At 36.8% G+C, this 14,158-nt stretch overlaps 1 protein-coding gene across 1 annotated transcript in view; it reads left to right on the top strand.

Moving 5' to 3' along the window:
* The window catches only part of LOC123537866 (protein PTHB1-like), a 75,754-nt gene that overhangs the window by 44,783 nt on the left and 16,813 nt on the right, over positions 1-14,158 (top strand). The gene's annotated exons all lie outside the window — the stretch shown is intronic.

The raw sequence follows: 14,158 nt of genomic DNA on the forward strand, positions 1-14,158 counted from the left end.
CTTGTTTTCCACTGATTTGGGAATGGGGCTGGGGCCTTTACAACTGGGAAATATGCGTAGTAAATTGAGAATTGTCAAAAGTCATATTTTCTATTAAAATGTCACACTTTAATAAGAAAAAAATGGTCATAAATTTATCATTATGCATTAAGCAAGCAATTGTCTGTTAAGGTTTCAAAGTTACAGTTTTGTTTGAAAAAGTTTTAAAAAAGTGAGAAAAGTTTAACTTTGGGAATTTTAGCTTTGAAATTGGGAAAAAAACATACTGTTTGCCATTGGGATTGGGGCCCAATTTCGCCAAATGTAGACTTTCTGTGTACATGTTCAAAGTCAGATATACCTACTTATTAATTCTTTACTGTCCAAATGTCATCTGTCCAGGAGTATATACATGGTTGAGATTTTATCTTAATTGAGCACTTTTGAACCTGGTAACATCTTGATGATACTTAATGAAATATTAATGACCTATTTTCCCATCTGGTAAGTTCAAAGCAAAATATTTAACAGATGTTAAAAGTTCTGTATCTTTGTTTTCCAAGTTTATTACTTGCAGAAATTACTAAATTTAGACTTAAAAAAGTTAATGCTAAATTTGTAGTGAAATGATCATAGATGATACAATGACCATTCCCTTATTATGATAAAAATAATTTGTTCTTAAATGTTCATAGATACTTTTCTTACAATGACTTCCTGTATTTTTACTAAAAGCAATTTCTGTGAAATACTGTTGATGATTTTCTTGAAGTTACCTTCCCCATATCTTTATTTCAAGCATTTTTTGTGAAATGCTCAAAAATGGCTCTTACAATGACCTCCCCACAAACCTCATCTTTTTAATTGCATTTTGTGGGGAAACGTGCTGAGATAATTTTCTTAAAATGGCACTAAAAGCCGATAGTGATGAAATAATACTCGTAGATGATTTTCTTGCAGTTACATTCCCATATCTTACTGAAAGCATTTTGTGGTGTTCATACAAATAACTTGCTTATGGTGACCTACACCATATTATATTAAAATCATTTTTGTAATTAAAGGGAGATAACTACCCACTTGTAGTTGAGTATTAACATAATTCAGTAACTGACTTCTACTATTCACAAGTAAAAAGACTATTGTTCTAATTTGTTATATGATAGGTGGGATGATTTGATCAATTTGATTGAACCCAATTCAACCCATGTGCAGTTTTAGAGCAGCTGAACATTGTGATTAAACCCATGTGCAATATAGTGCAGTCAAACATGTTTCGAATAGATATATTGTTTTCCATTATAAAAATGCTTAGATACCAAATTTATGCTAGTTATTGTACTTTACTGAAATATATTTTAGGAGTATAGAAATTTTGAAAAATGTTTAAAATAGCATCATATCTAGGGGCAAATTAAATTGAAACAAAGCTGGTGACCTAGTATTTTTATTTCATTTTTCAATACATCATAACATGATCTTTTAATACAAAACATTTCATCAAAATCTATTGTTGAGAAAAAAATTATGAAACTGTAGCGAGCATCTTCAAGTTTTTTATGTAAGCTGGTATCTCAGTATCCACTAATGGGAAAGGATTGAAACTTTACACACTTGTTCACTGTCATGATATGACATCCAGTGCAAAGGGTCAATAACTCTACTTTGCATTTTACAAAGTTATGCCCCTTCTTCAACTTAGGAATTTTTGGTTAAATTCTTATATGTAAGCTGGTATCTCAGTACCACTAATGGGAATGGATTGAAACTTAACACACTTGTCCACTGTCATGATATGACATCCAGTGCAAAGGGTCAATAACTCTACTTTGCATTTTACAAAGTTATGCCCCTTTTTCCAGGGGTCTAGCTAGGTCCAAATTTTTGGGAGAAGTCACTTGCTGTTTTAGGGAGAAGTGGAGCGACTTTAGGGAGAAGTAGGGAAACTTTTTCTACCGCAATGATGTTGAGTGATTCGAAAGGTGCCTGTAATTTTCTTGTTTCTTGATAAAAAAAACATTGATGTGACCATTCATTTTCTTAGTTAGATCATTTCCCATACACTGGTTATCGTTTTGTTACAAAATTCTGAAAAAAGTCGTTTTCAAAATTCATGCCGATGCTATAAATGTAACCCGCCGAATTTTGGTTATATCTTGTACATGTATGAAGTGTTTATTATTAACACCGAGCAAAGAAGTAGATGTGTATTTATTTTTTATAGCTCTTTGCACCGAGTCATTCACCGAAGAATGTCAGTATCTCACTCGAAATATAAAACTGAAAGTAAAATGTGTACAGTAATCTAGAAATACATAAATTCATCGATGGAAGTCAATTTAACGTAGTTAATACATTACATGTCGTTCTTTTATCATAGATAACAAATAATTGTGTACCATATTCTAATTAATCGCATGGTTAATCAGCAGTTTCTTTAATAAAACATTGTTGTTTTTTTTTTGCACTCGAACATGTTGACAATTAATGCGAAGTGTCAAAGACGTAAACGCGGCGCTGATTGGCTTAACACAATAGACTCTGGTGTATCGGATAATTTGATTCGCTTTCACACTTCTCGGGATAATCTCGCAAGTACCTGAGGTAGGCGGAGCTTAAATTATGCTGCCGGCGTGAGTTTGTGTATTCGACACTCATTATGACACGGTGCAAATTGTCAACAGTCTGGGTAATAGTAATTAGCGAGTGCGGAAATCAAAGAAAATCGGGCGACTTGCATTTCGCTTTGAGGTTAGATTTGAGCGAAGTTTGAAGTTTTAGAGCGCCTATTTCGCTCAAGTCGCCCAGTCGCGAGAGCTCTGTTTTTCAACAGGAGATTTTGGTTTAAATTCTTATATGTAAGCTGGTATCTCAGTACCCACTAATGGGAATGGATTGAAACTTAACACACTTGTCCACTGTCATGAGCTGATAAGCACTATGCAGGTTCCATAACCATGTTTTGCTTTTTTACTAAATTATGCCCCCTTTTTGACTTTTGTATTCATTCAATTGACAAGGCTGTTGAATAGTTGAGCGTCTTGTTAATAGTTGAGCGTCTTGTTTGAAAAAAAAAGGTTATTGTCATCACTTGGTCGGCGCTGACGTTGCCTGGTTAAGTTTTATGTTTAGGTCAGCTTTTCTCCTAAACTATCAAAGATATTGCTTTGAAACTTGCAACACTTGTTCATCATCAGTAGCTGACCCTGTACAGCAAGAAGTCCCTTCGAGAAGGAATCGAGATCTTATGGTGATACAAGTTGTGTGCAAAGTTGGTTAAAATCAAATCATAAATGAAGCTGCTATTGTGCAGACAAGGTCAAAATAGCTAAATTTAGCCCTTTCAGAGGCCATGAATCTGGAACCCATTACGGGATCTAGCCTGTTCAAGAAAGGAACCAAGATCTTATGGTGACACGTTTTGTGCAAGTTTGATTAAATTCAAATCAAATGAAGCTGCTATTGTGAAGACAAGGTCAAAATAGCTGATTCTGGCCGTATCAGGGGCCATAACTCTCGAACCCATAATGGAATCTGGCCATTTCAAGAAAGGAACCACGATCTTGTGGTGATACAAGTTGTTTGCAAATTTGGTTAAAATCAAATCATAAATGAAGCTGCTATTATGCAGACAAGGTCAAAATAGCTAATTTTGGCCCTTTCAGGGCCCGTAACTCTGGAACACATTATGGGATCTGGCCAGTTCAAAAAATGAACTGAGATCTTATGGTGACACAAGTTTTGTGCAAGTTTGATTAAATTCAAATCATAAATGAAGCAGCTATTGTGCAGACAAGGTCAAAGTAGCTAATTTTGGCCCTTTCAGAGGCCATAACTGTGGAACCCATAATGGAATCTGGCCAGTTCAAGAAAGAAATCGAGATTTTATGGTGATACAAGTTGTTTGCAAGTTTGGTTAAAATAAAATCATAAATGCAAGCACGGACGGACGGACTGACTGACGACAGACGAAGGGTGATCACAAAAGCTCACCTTGTCACTGTGTGACAGGTGAGCCAAAAACAATAAAACATTAATAGAAATTTAATATTGCAGCCTGTATTAAGACTAGTTTTATTTGGAAAGAACTTCAGTAAATCTTGACTACCTTTTAAGGTGTAAATAATATTATTATTTTGTTAGCCTGTAAGTATTTTCTATATTAAAAAAACAACACTGTGTATTTAACATTGACATCACTTCCTATTTCAGCAATTATGCCCAATTTGTCTCGCAAGGAAGAAGATCTAACAATCAATGTTCATGTTGCACCAAGTCTAGATGATGTCTCAGTAAGTTATACTGACAGTCATTATTCATGTTGCACCCATTCTAGACCAGGTCTGTGTAATGTGGGCACAAAGTCTAGATGATGTCTCAGTAAGTTATACTGACAGTCATTATTCATGTTGCACCCATTCTAGACCAGGTCTGTGTAATGGGGCACAAAGTCTAGATGATGTCTCAGTAAGTAATACTGACAGTCATTATTCATGCTGCACCCATTCTAGACCAGGTCTGTGTAATGTGGGCACAAAGTCTAGATGATGTCTCAGTAAGTTATACTGACAGTCATTATTCATGCTGCACCCATTCTAGACCAGGTCTGTGTAATGTTGTGCCCATCCTAGACAATGTCTTTGTAAGTTATGTTTACAATCAATATTCATGTTGCACCCAGTCAAGATGATGTCTTTGTAAGGTATACTGACAGTCAGTATTCATGTTGCACCCAGTCTAGACATCTCTGTAAGATGTGCTTACAGTCAGCGTTCATGTTGCACCCATTCATGTTGCACCCAGTCTAGACATGTCTGCAAGATATACTGACAGTCGGCGTTCATGTAGAACCCAGTCTAGACATCTCTGTAAGAAGTGCTGACAGTCGGCGTTCATGTTGCACCCAGTCTAGACATCTCTGCAAGATGTGCTGACAGTCAGCGTTCATGTTGCACCCAGTCTAGACATCTCTGCAAGATGTGCTGACAGTCAGTGTCATGTTGCACCCAGTCTAGACATCTCTGCAAGATGTGCTGACAGTCAGCGTTCATGTTGCACCCAGTCTAGACATCTCTGCAAGATGTGCTGACAGTCAGCGTTCATGTTGCACCCAGTCTAGACATCTCTGCAAGATGTGCTGACAGTCAGCGTTCATGTTGCACCCAGTCTAGACATCTCTGCAAGATGTGCTGACAGTCAGCGTTCATGTTGCACCCAGTCTAGACATCTCTGCAAGATGTGCTGACAGTCAGCGTTCATGTTGCACCCAGTCTAGACATCTCTGCAAGATGTGCTGACAGTCAGCGTCCATGTTGCACCCATTCTAGACATCTCTGCAAGAAGTACTGACAGTCAGCGTCCATGTTGCACCCATTCTAGACATCTCTGCAAGAAGTACTGACAGTCAGCATTCATGTTGCACCCAGTCTAGACATCTCTGTAAGATGTGCTTACAGTCAGCGTTCATGTTGCACCCATTCATGTTGCACCCAGTGTAGACATGTCTGCAAGATATACTGACAGTCGGCGTTCATGTAGAACCCAGTCTAGACATCTCTGCAAGATGTACTGACAGTCAGCGTTCATGTAGCACCCAGTGAAGACATCTCTGCAAGATGTACTGACAGTTGGCGTTCATGTTGCACCCAGTCTAGACAGCTCTGCAAGATGTACTGACAGTCTGCATTCATGTAGCACCCAGTCTAGACAGCTCTGCAAGATGTACTGACAGTCGGGGTTCCTGTTGCACCCAGGTCTAGACATCGCTGCAAGATGTACTGAATAATTAGAATTATGAAATATATCACAAAAAAAGTCAAGAGGGCTTTATTAGTTGCATTTAGTCTGTAACTTTACCACTGCTAATTTTTAGCTTGTCTGATTTTTGAAAGAAAACCTACGAGGTATTGTCATCACTTGAATTTCGGCATTGGTTAAAATTTTTTGTTTAGTTCTGCCTTTTCTAAAAAACTATAAGAGCTGCAGCTTTGAAACTTTATACACTTTATCATCATTAGTTGACTGTTTCTTGGTTAAAAGTTTTATTTAGGTCCAGCTTTTCTCAAAAGCTATAAGAGGCACAGCTTTGAAACTTTATACACTTGTTTGCCATCATTAATTGACACTAATGGCCAAGAACCATAACTTGGATATGCATTTTGTCAAAATTATGACCCTTGTCCTTAGAAAATCTGAACTATATCTACTATAACTATAGGTAACTTTTTACATATTGTACAAGCGATGGCACCCCTGGGTGGTGCTCTAAATTGTTATATATTATTATGTATTATGTGTTGGCGCATGCGTCTGTCTGTCCATCTGTCTGTTTGTCCATCCATCATAATTTGTGTCCGGAGCATAACTTTATAACCATTAAAGGTTTATTTCCCAGTAATATAGACTTAGGGTGCCATGTGACTGGTATGTGTTGGTTCTGCCTACCTGCCTTGGTGGCACCAGTAATGCCTGCAAGAATATTTGGAACTTCATAAAGCTGTCAAGCAGACTTTATTGTGTAAATTATGCTTATTTTCATAGGTATAATAAAACTAATTTTGATATAGGTAAGCAGTGACAATCGGACACTAACTTTCTAACTTTAAAAGTGCCATATTTTCTCTACAGAACATGCATATCATTATTTTAATGAATATCATTTTGTCCACAAGCCACATGTTCTTGTTTATTAAGATCAATAATGAAATCAATTTGTAACGTATTGTGTGTATTTCAGATGGCAACAGGTGTTGAAATAGATGGAGAACAAGTTCCCTCTATCACTGTTAGGGTAAGATCCAGAAAACTTTCATATTCTCTTGAAGTATATTTTGTTTACTGTACCATTTACAGGGTTCTGCCGAGGCCGCAATATCGCGAGAATCCCGCGTAAAAATTACGAATGTCGCACTAAAATTTGTCTAGAAGCTTCAGTTGTTGCGTAACCAAAATTTTGGGGACGAATGTGCTTGTGGGAAGACCGTAACTGAGAACGAATCGAAAACGTCATTTTGATCAACATTGAGCAATTTTAAGGTACATTTCAGTATCTGCAGACAAGAAAAACATTCAGTCCAATGACAATCTGACTAAAGTACATCTCCTATTACGCTACGCATAGGATCTGAAAACGACCTATTCATTGCCTCGTTCTGGCGACCCTTTCGCTAGCCAATCAGGGCCTAACTTACAGCATCTTGCAAATCTACCTGTAGCCTTGACTTTTGATATTTACAATTCTAATGTCGTAAGGTATCAGTTAGCCGGTTAGGTCAGTCGGTAGGCCACTTGCTTTGTAAGCGAGGGATCCCGGGTTCGAGCCCTGGAATGACTGCACATTTTTCTTACTCTTCGACATTCGAACAAGTCGTCTGATTGGATAAAATAAAAATAGCAATGCTGGAAATCCAAAATATACAGAAGACGAATGTGAATGGGTCGTTCTCAGATCTTCGTTTAGAAGATCAAGTACTTAAGTCAGATTGGTCCAATGATTAACAACCGAATACTTCATGTCGCTTTGTAAAAAGCCAGATATACCACACAGACCCGATGGTGTTTACCGTTCTTCACCCACTCCCGGCAGATGAAATTGAAAGTGCACCCGTTGACTGCTTAAAATCTGTCTACCATTCCAAACTTGCTGTCTCACAAAATCAAACCACAAGGGGTGCAGAAAATTCGGATGAAGTCATAAAGGAAAGTGAATCCAAATTTCAGGAAAGTTGATATAGAGTTTCAATGGTTGGACTAAAATAAGGACTTCAATTTTAGTGATGTTACTGTGTTATTTCAATGACATATGGTCAAAAGTTGTTGTCCCCAAGATTTTCATACCAAGGGGACATGTGTCCTCACCATTTTTAGCTCATCTGATTTTTTGAAAAAAAAAAAATGATGAGCTATTCTCATCACTTGAGCGGTTGTCGGCGTCGGCGTCTGCGTCGGCGTTGCCTGGTTAAGTTTTATGTTTAGGTCAGCTTTTCTCCTAAACTACCAAAGCTATTGCTTTGAAACTTGGAACACTTGTTCACCATCATAAACTGACCCTGTATAGCAAGAAACATAACTCCATCCTGCTTTTTGCAAGATTTATGGCCCCTTTTGTACTTAGAAAATATCAGATTTCTTGGTTAAGTTTTATGTTTAGGTCAACTTTTCTCCTAAACTATCAAAGCTATTGCTTTGAAACTTGCAACACTTGTTCACCATCATAAGCTGACCCTGTACATCAAGAAACATAACTCCGTCCTGCTTTTTGCAAGATTTATGGCCCCTTTTGGACTTAGAAAATATCAGATTTCTTGGTTAAGTTTTATGTTTAGGTCAACTTTTTCTCTTAAACTATCAAAGTTATTGCTTTGAAACTTGCAACACTTGTTCACCATCATATGCTGACCGTGTACAGCAAGCAACATAACTCCATCCTGTATTTTGCAATAATTATTGCCCCTTTTGGACTTAGAAAATCATTTTCTTGGTTGAGTATTATGTTTAAGTCAACTTTTCTCATAAACTATCAAAGCTATTGCTTTAAAACTTGCAACAGTTTATCACCATCATAAGCAGGTGCTATACATCAAGAAACATAACTCTATCCTGCTTTTTGCAAGAATGATGGCCCTTTTTAGACTTAGAAAATCATGGGTAGGACAATATTTCTTTTATACAAAAAAATCAGATGAGCGTCAGCACCCGCAAGGCGGTGCTCTTGTTTATCCTAGGCAGAACCCTGGATTTACTAAAATTAAAATATCATGTTTCTTATGCTCCCATAAAATTCAAGGAAGATATAATTTGTGTTGCCTGTTCTGTCTGCTGTTTGACTGTTCTCCTCTGTGCTGTTCAGCAAAACTGTACACAAAGTTTCACTACTACAATCTGGCTAGTGATTATTACGCAATACTGTAACTAGGCCTGTGGCTGTTACATATTGCTGTAAATGGGTTAGTGACTGTTACAAATTTCTGCAGATGATTGGACATGCAGAGCAGAAGAATCCTGTTGATTTTCGGGTCACTAATGGTTTTTCCAAATTTGCTTTTCATTGCCTGACACTTATGCCATGTTAACCTTGACATGACTGTTAGTGATTTGAACATTTTATGACCATCACACAGCCTAAATTGAGATTTAATACTTTGTATTGGCGTGTATTAACAATGGTTTCGATTTTTTTAAGTCACTGGGGAGGACTGAGATATGGATGTTGTTTTACAAAATGCAAAACTGTTTTTATTTTGATGATACATGTTTTCTTACAGATCCAGTTGAAGTCGCGTTTACTCCTAGAAAATATAAAATTATCAATTCATGTGGAATGGCCATTAGCAGCCAATCTGAACTCCTTCAATATAACTGCAGTAGGTGAGTACAGAGTGTGTTCTAATGGATACTCAACTGCTGCTACTACTGTGTCGGCAGTTGTAACAGTCACTGGCAGGTTTACTTCTGTTAGCACTACCAACAGTCGCAGCAGTCACTGTATGGTAGTATGGTAAGTTTACTGCTGCTAGCACTACCAACAGTCGCAGAAGTCACTGTATGGTAGTAGGTTAAGTTTACTGCTGCTAGCACTACCAACGGTCGCAGCAGTCAGTGTATGGTAGTATGGTAAGTTTACTGCTGCTAGCAGTACCAACAGTCGCAGAAGTCACTGTATGGTAGTATGGTAAGTTTACTGCTGCTAGCACTACCAACAGTTGCAGAAGTCACTGTATGGTGGTAGGTTAAGTTTAATGCTGCAAGCACTGCCAACAGTAGCAGCAATTGTTTATGATACAAGGTATGCTTCTGTCACTGCTTGTGTGTGTGTAATGTAGAAATTGTTTATATTCCAAGGTATACTTTTGCATATAAAAATAGGTATTGTGTACCTTTCTAGGTAAACTTGTGCATATAGAAATTGTAGAAATTGGTATTATTGTGTGTATTAAAATAGAAATTGTTTACCTTATTTGGTATAGTTGTGTGTATTAAAGTAGAAATTCTTAACCTTCCTTGGTATAATTGTGTGTATTGGAATAGAAATTGTTTATATTCCAAGGTATGCAAGAATGTAGGAAAGCAGTTATGAAGTTGTTACAAAGTTTTCAAACCCATGTTTCATTTTACTGTGTTTTTTTTTCCAGATCCTAACCAACCGTCAGAGTCTTTCTGTGCATTTTTCATTCGAGGAAAAGCCTTGCCCTCAGACCTTTCAGCTGAGGTGTCAGCAAAGTACATCAGTACTACAGGTAATAATGTAGACTTTCTGTCAGTTCTACAGGTAATTAGGTAGACTTTTTGTCAGTTCTACAGGTAATAATGTAGACTTTCTGTCAGTACTACAGGTAATAATGTAGACCTTCTGTCAGTTCTACAGGTAATAAGTTGACTTTCTGTCAGTACTACAGGTAATAATGTAGACTTTCTGTCAGTACTACAGGTAATAAGGCAGACTTTCTGTCAGTACTACAGGTAATTAGGTAGACTTTCTGCTAGTACTACAGGTGATAATGTAGACTTTCTGTCAGTACTACAGGTAATAATGTAGACTTTCTGTCAGTTCTACAGGTAATTAGGTATACTTTCTGTCAGTTCTACAGGTAATAATGTAGACTTTCTGTTAGTACTACAGGTAATTAGGTAGACTTTCTGTCAGTACTACAGGTAATTAGGTAAACATTCTACCAGTACCACAGGTAATAATGTAGACAGTGTTTTTATGCCCCCGGCATTACTGATGCTGGAGGCAGTGATTGTCCTGTCCGTTTGTCCATCTGTCTGTCCGTCCGGACGTTCGTACGTCCGTACGAGGTTAACCAAATGGGACCGTTTCGTCTAGCATCAATACCCCAAACTAGAATGACTTGATACTAATGCAGATGTTACCTGTGACCATTCCTCATCTTCAAACATCACCTGACCTCAGTTTGACCTTGATCTTGACCTCGTTTTAGACTTAGGATGCTTTGTATGGGCCATTTCTTGGTTAACCAAATGGGACCATTTCGTCTACCATCAACACCCCTTACTAGAATGACTTGATACTAATACAGATGTAACCTGTGACCATTCCTCATCTTCAAACATCACCTGACCTCAGTTTGACCTTGACCTCGTTTTGGACTTAGGTTGCTTTGTATCAACAAGGATGCCACCGGGGGCATCAAGCATTTATTGAACGCAGCTTCTTGTTTTCCACTGATTTGGGAATGAGGCTGGGGCCTTTACAACTGGGAAATATGCGTAGTAAATTGAGAATTGTCAAAAGTCATATTTTCTATTAAGGATGACATGGTGTAATAGCCATATTTCATATCTTGTAACTGGATGGTAATATTTAAATGAAATTTGGTCACTTTAAAGATATTCAAAATCAAAAACGTTTCACCAAGAGATTTTTCGAATTTTATCATTTTTTTGGGAGATAATCGGTATTGAAGTTAACACTGATGCCTATGGGAAATATATAATTTCTTTGATTATGAGAATCTGACCTTGAGTTTCGAGAAAATTTTGCGGTAGAAAGCTGCATTATATGATTCTGATATAAATATCAAAAAGAAATCTAAAATTCCCCGTAGGGAAAAGGAGAAAATTATATTTTTCTAGTTTTCAGGGGAGATAACTCATGAAAAAACCAACATTATCAGGGGAGGTAATTTAAAGGAAAGTTTTGAGAACTTCTGTCACTATATTACTTGTCAATATGCACCTTATTTCTATCGTTTGACAATTTCAAAGCTTACATTATCAAGTTGTATGTACGCTTTTGGTGAAACTGAGGCCTATTATGGGTAGTCATCCTTAAAATGTCACACTTAAGAAAAAAATGGTCATAAATTTATCATTAAGCATTAAGCAAGCAATTGTCTTTTAAGGTTTCAAAGTTACAGTCTTGTTTGAAAAAGTTTTAAAAAAGTGAGAAAAATTTAACTTTGGGAATTTTAGCTTTGAAATTGGGAAAAAAACATACTGTTTGCCAATGGGATTGGGGCCCAATTTCGGCCCCAAATTGGCCAGAAAAAAAACACTGGTAGACTTTCTGTCAGTACCACAGGTAATAATGTAGATTTTCAATCGGTACTACAGGTAATAATGTAGACTTTCTGTCAGTACTACAGGTAATTAGGTAGACTTTCTGCCAGTACTACAGGTAATAATGTTGACTTTCTGTCAGTACTACAGGTAATAATGTAGACTTTCTGTGTACATGTTCAAAGTCAGATATACCTACTTATTAATTCTTTGCTGTCCAAATGTCATCTGTCCAGGAGTATATACATGGGTTGAGATTTTATCTTAATTGAGCACTTTTGAACCTGGTAACATCTTGATGATACTTAATGAAATATTAATGACCTATTTTCCCATCTGGTATGTTCAAAGCAAAATATTTAACAGATGTTAAAAGTTCTGTATCTTTGTTTTCCAAGTTTATTACTTGCAGAAATTACTAAATTTAGACTTAAAAAAGTTAATGCTAAATTTGAAGTGAAATGAGCATAGATGATACAATGACCATTCCCTTATTATGATAAAAATAATTTGTTATTAAATGTTCATAGATACTTTTCTTACAATGACTTCCTGTATTTTTACTAAAAGCAATTTCTGTGAAATACTGTTGATGATTTTCTTGCAGTTACATTCCCATATCTTACTGAAAGCATTTTGTGGTGTTCATACAAATAACTTGCTTATGGTGACCTACACCATATTATATTAAAATCATTATTATAATTAAAGGGAGATAACTACCCACTTGTAGTTGAGTATTAACATAATTCAGTAACTGACTTCTACTATTCACAAGTAAAAAGACTATTGTTCTAATTTGTTATATGATAGGTGGGATGATTTGATCATTTTGATTGAACCCAATTCAACCCATGTGCAGTTTTAGAGCAGCTGAACATTGTGATTAAACCCATGTGCAATATAGTGCAGTCAAACATGTTTCAAATAGATATATTGTTTTCCATTATAAAAATACTTAGATACCAAATATATGCTAGTTATTGTACTTTACTGAAATATATTTTAGGAGTATAGAAATTTTGAAAAATGTTTAAAATAGCATCATATCTAGGGGCAAATTAAATTGAAACAAAGCTGGTGACCTAGTATTTTTATTTCATTTTTAGCTCACCTGTCACATAGTGACAAGGTGAGCTTTTGTGATCACGCAGCGTCCGTCGTCCGTGCGTGCGTCCGTCCGTAAACTTTTGCTTGTGACCACTCTAGAGGTTACATTTTTTGTGGGATCTTTATGAAAGTTGGTCAGAATGTTCATCTTGATGATATCTAGGTCAAGTTCGAAACTAGGTCACGTGCCATCAAAAACTAGGTCAGTAGGTCTAAAAATAGAAAAACATTGTGACCTCTCTAGAGGCCATATATTTCATGAGATCTTCATGAAAATTGGTCAGAATGTTCACCTTGATGATATCTAGGTCCAGTTCGAAACTGGGTCACGTGCCATCAAAAACTAGGTCAGTAGGTCTAAAAATAGAAAAACCTTGTGACCTCTCTAGAGGCCATATTTTTCAATGGAGCTTCATGAAAATTGGTCAGAACGTTCATCTTGATGATATCTAGGTCAGGTTCGAAACTGGGTCACGTGCCGTCAAAAACTAGGTCAGTAGGTCAAATAATAGAAAAACCTTGTGACTTCTCTAAAGGCCATATTTTTCTTGGGATCTTTATGAAAGTTGGTCTGAATGTTCATCTTGATAATTTCTAGGTCAGTTTCGAAACTGGGTCATGTGCGGTCAAAAACTAGGTCAGTAGGTCTAAAAATAGAAAAACCTTGTGACCTCTCTAGAGGCCATATATTTCATGAGATCTTCATGAAAATTGGTCAGAATGTTCACCTTGATGATATCTAGGTCGAGTTCGAAAATGGGCCACGTGCCTTCAAAAACTAGGTCAGTAGGTCAAATAATAGAAAAACCTTGTAACCTCTCTAGAGGCCATATTTTTCATGGGATCTGTATGAAAGTTGGTCTGAATGTTCATCTTGATGATATCTAGGTCAAGTTCGAAACTGGGTCATGTGCGGTCAAAAACTAGGTCAGTAGGTCTAAAAATAGAAAAACCTTGAGACTTCTCTAGAGGCCATACTTGGATCTCCATACGAATCGGTCAGAATGTTCATCTTGATGATATCTAGGTCAAGTTTGAAACTGGGTCA

The sequence above is a fragment of the Mercenaria mercenaria genome, chromosome 18 (genome assembly GCF_021730395.1).
Source record: "Mercenaria mercenaria strain notata chromosome 18, MADL_Memer_1, whole genome shotgun sequence".
Lineage (NCBI taxonomy): Eukaryota > Metazoa > Mollusca > Bivalvia > Venerida > Veneridae > Mercenaria > Mercenaria mercenaria.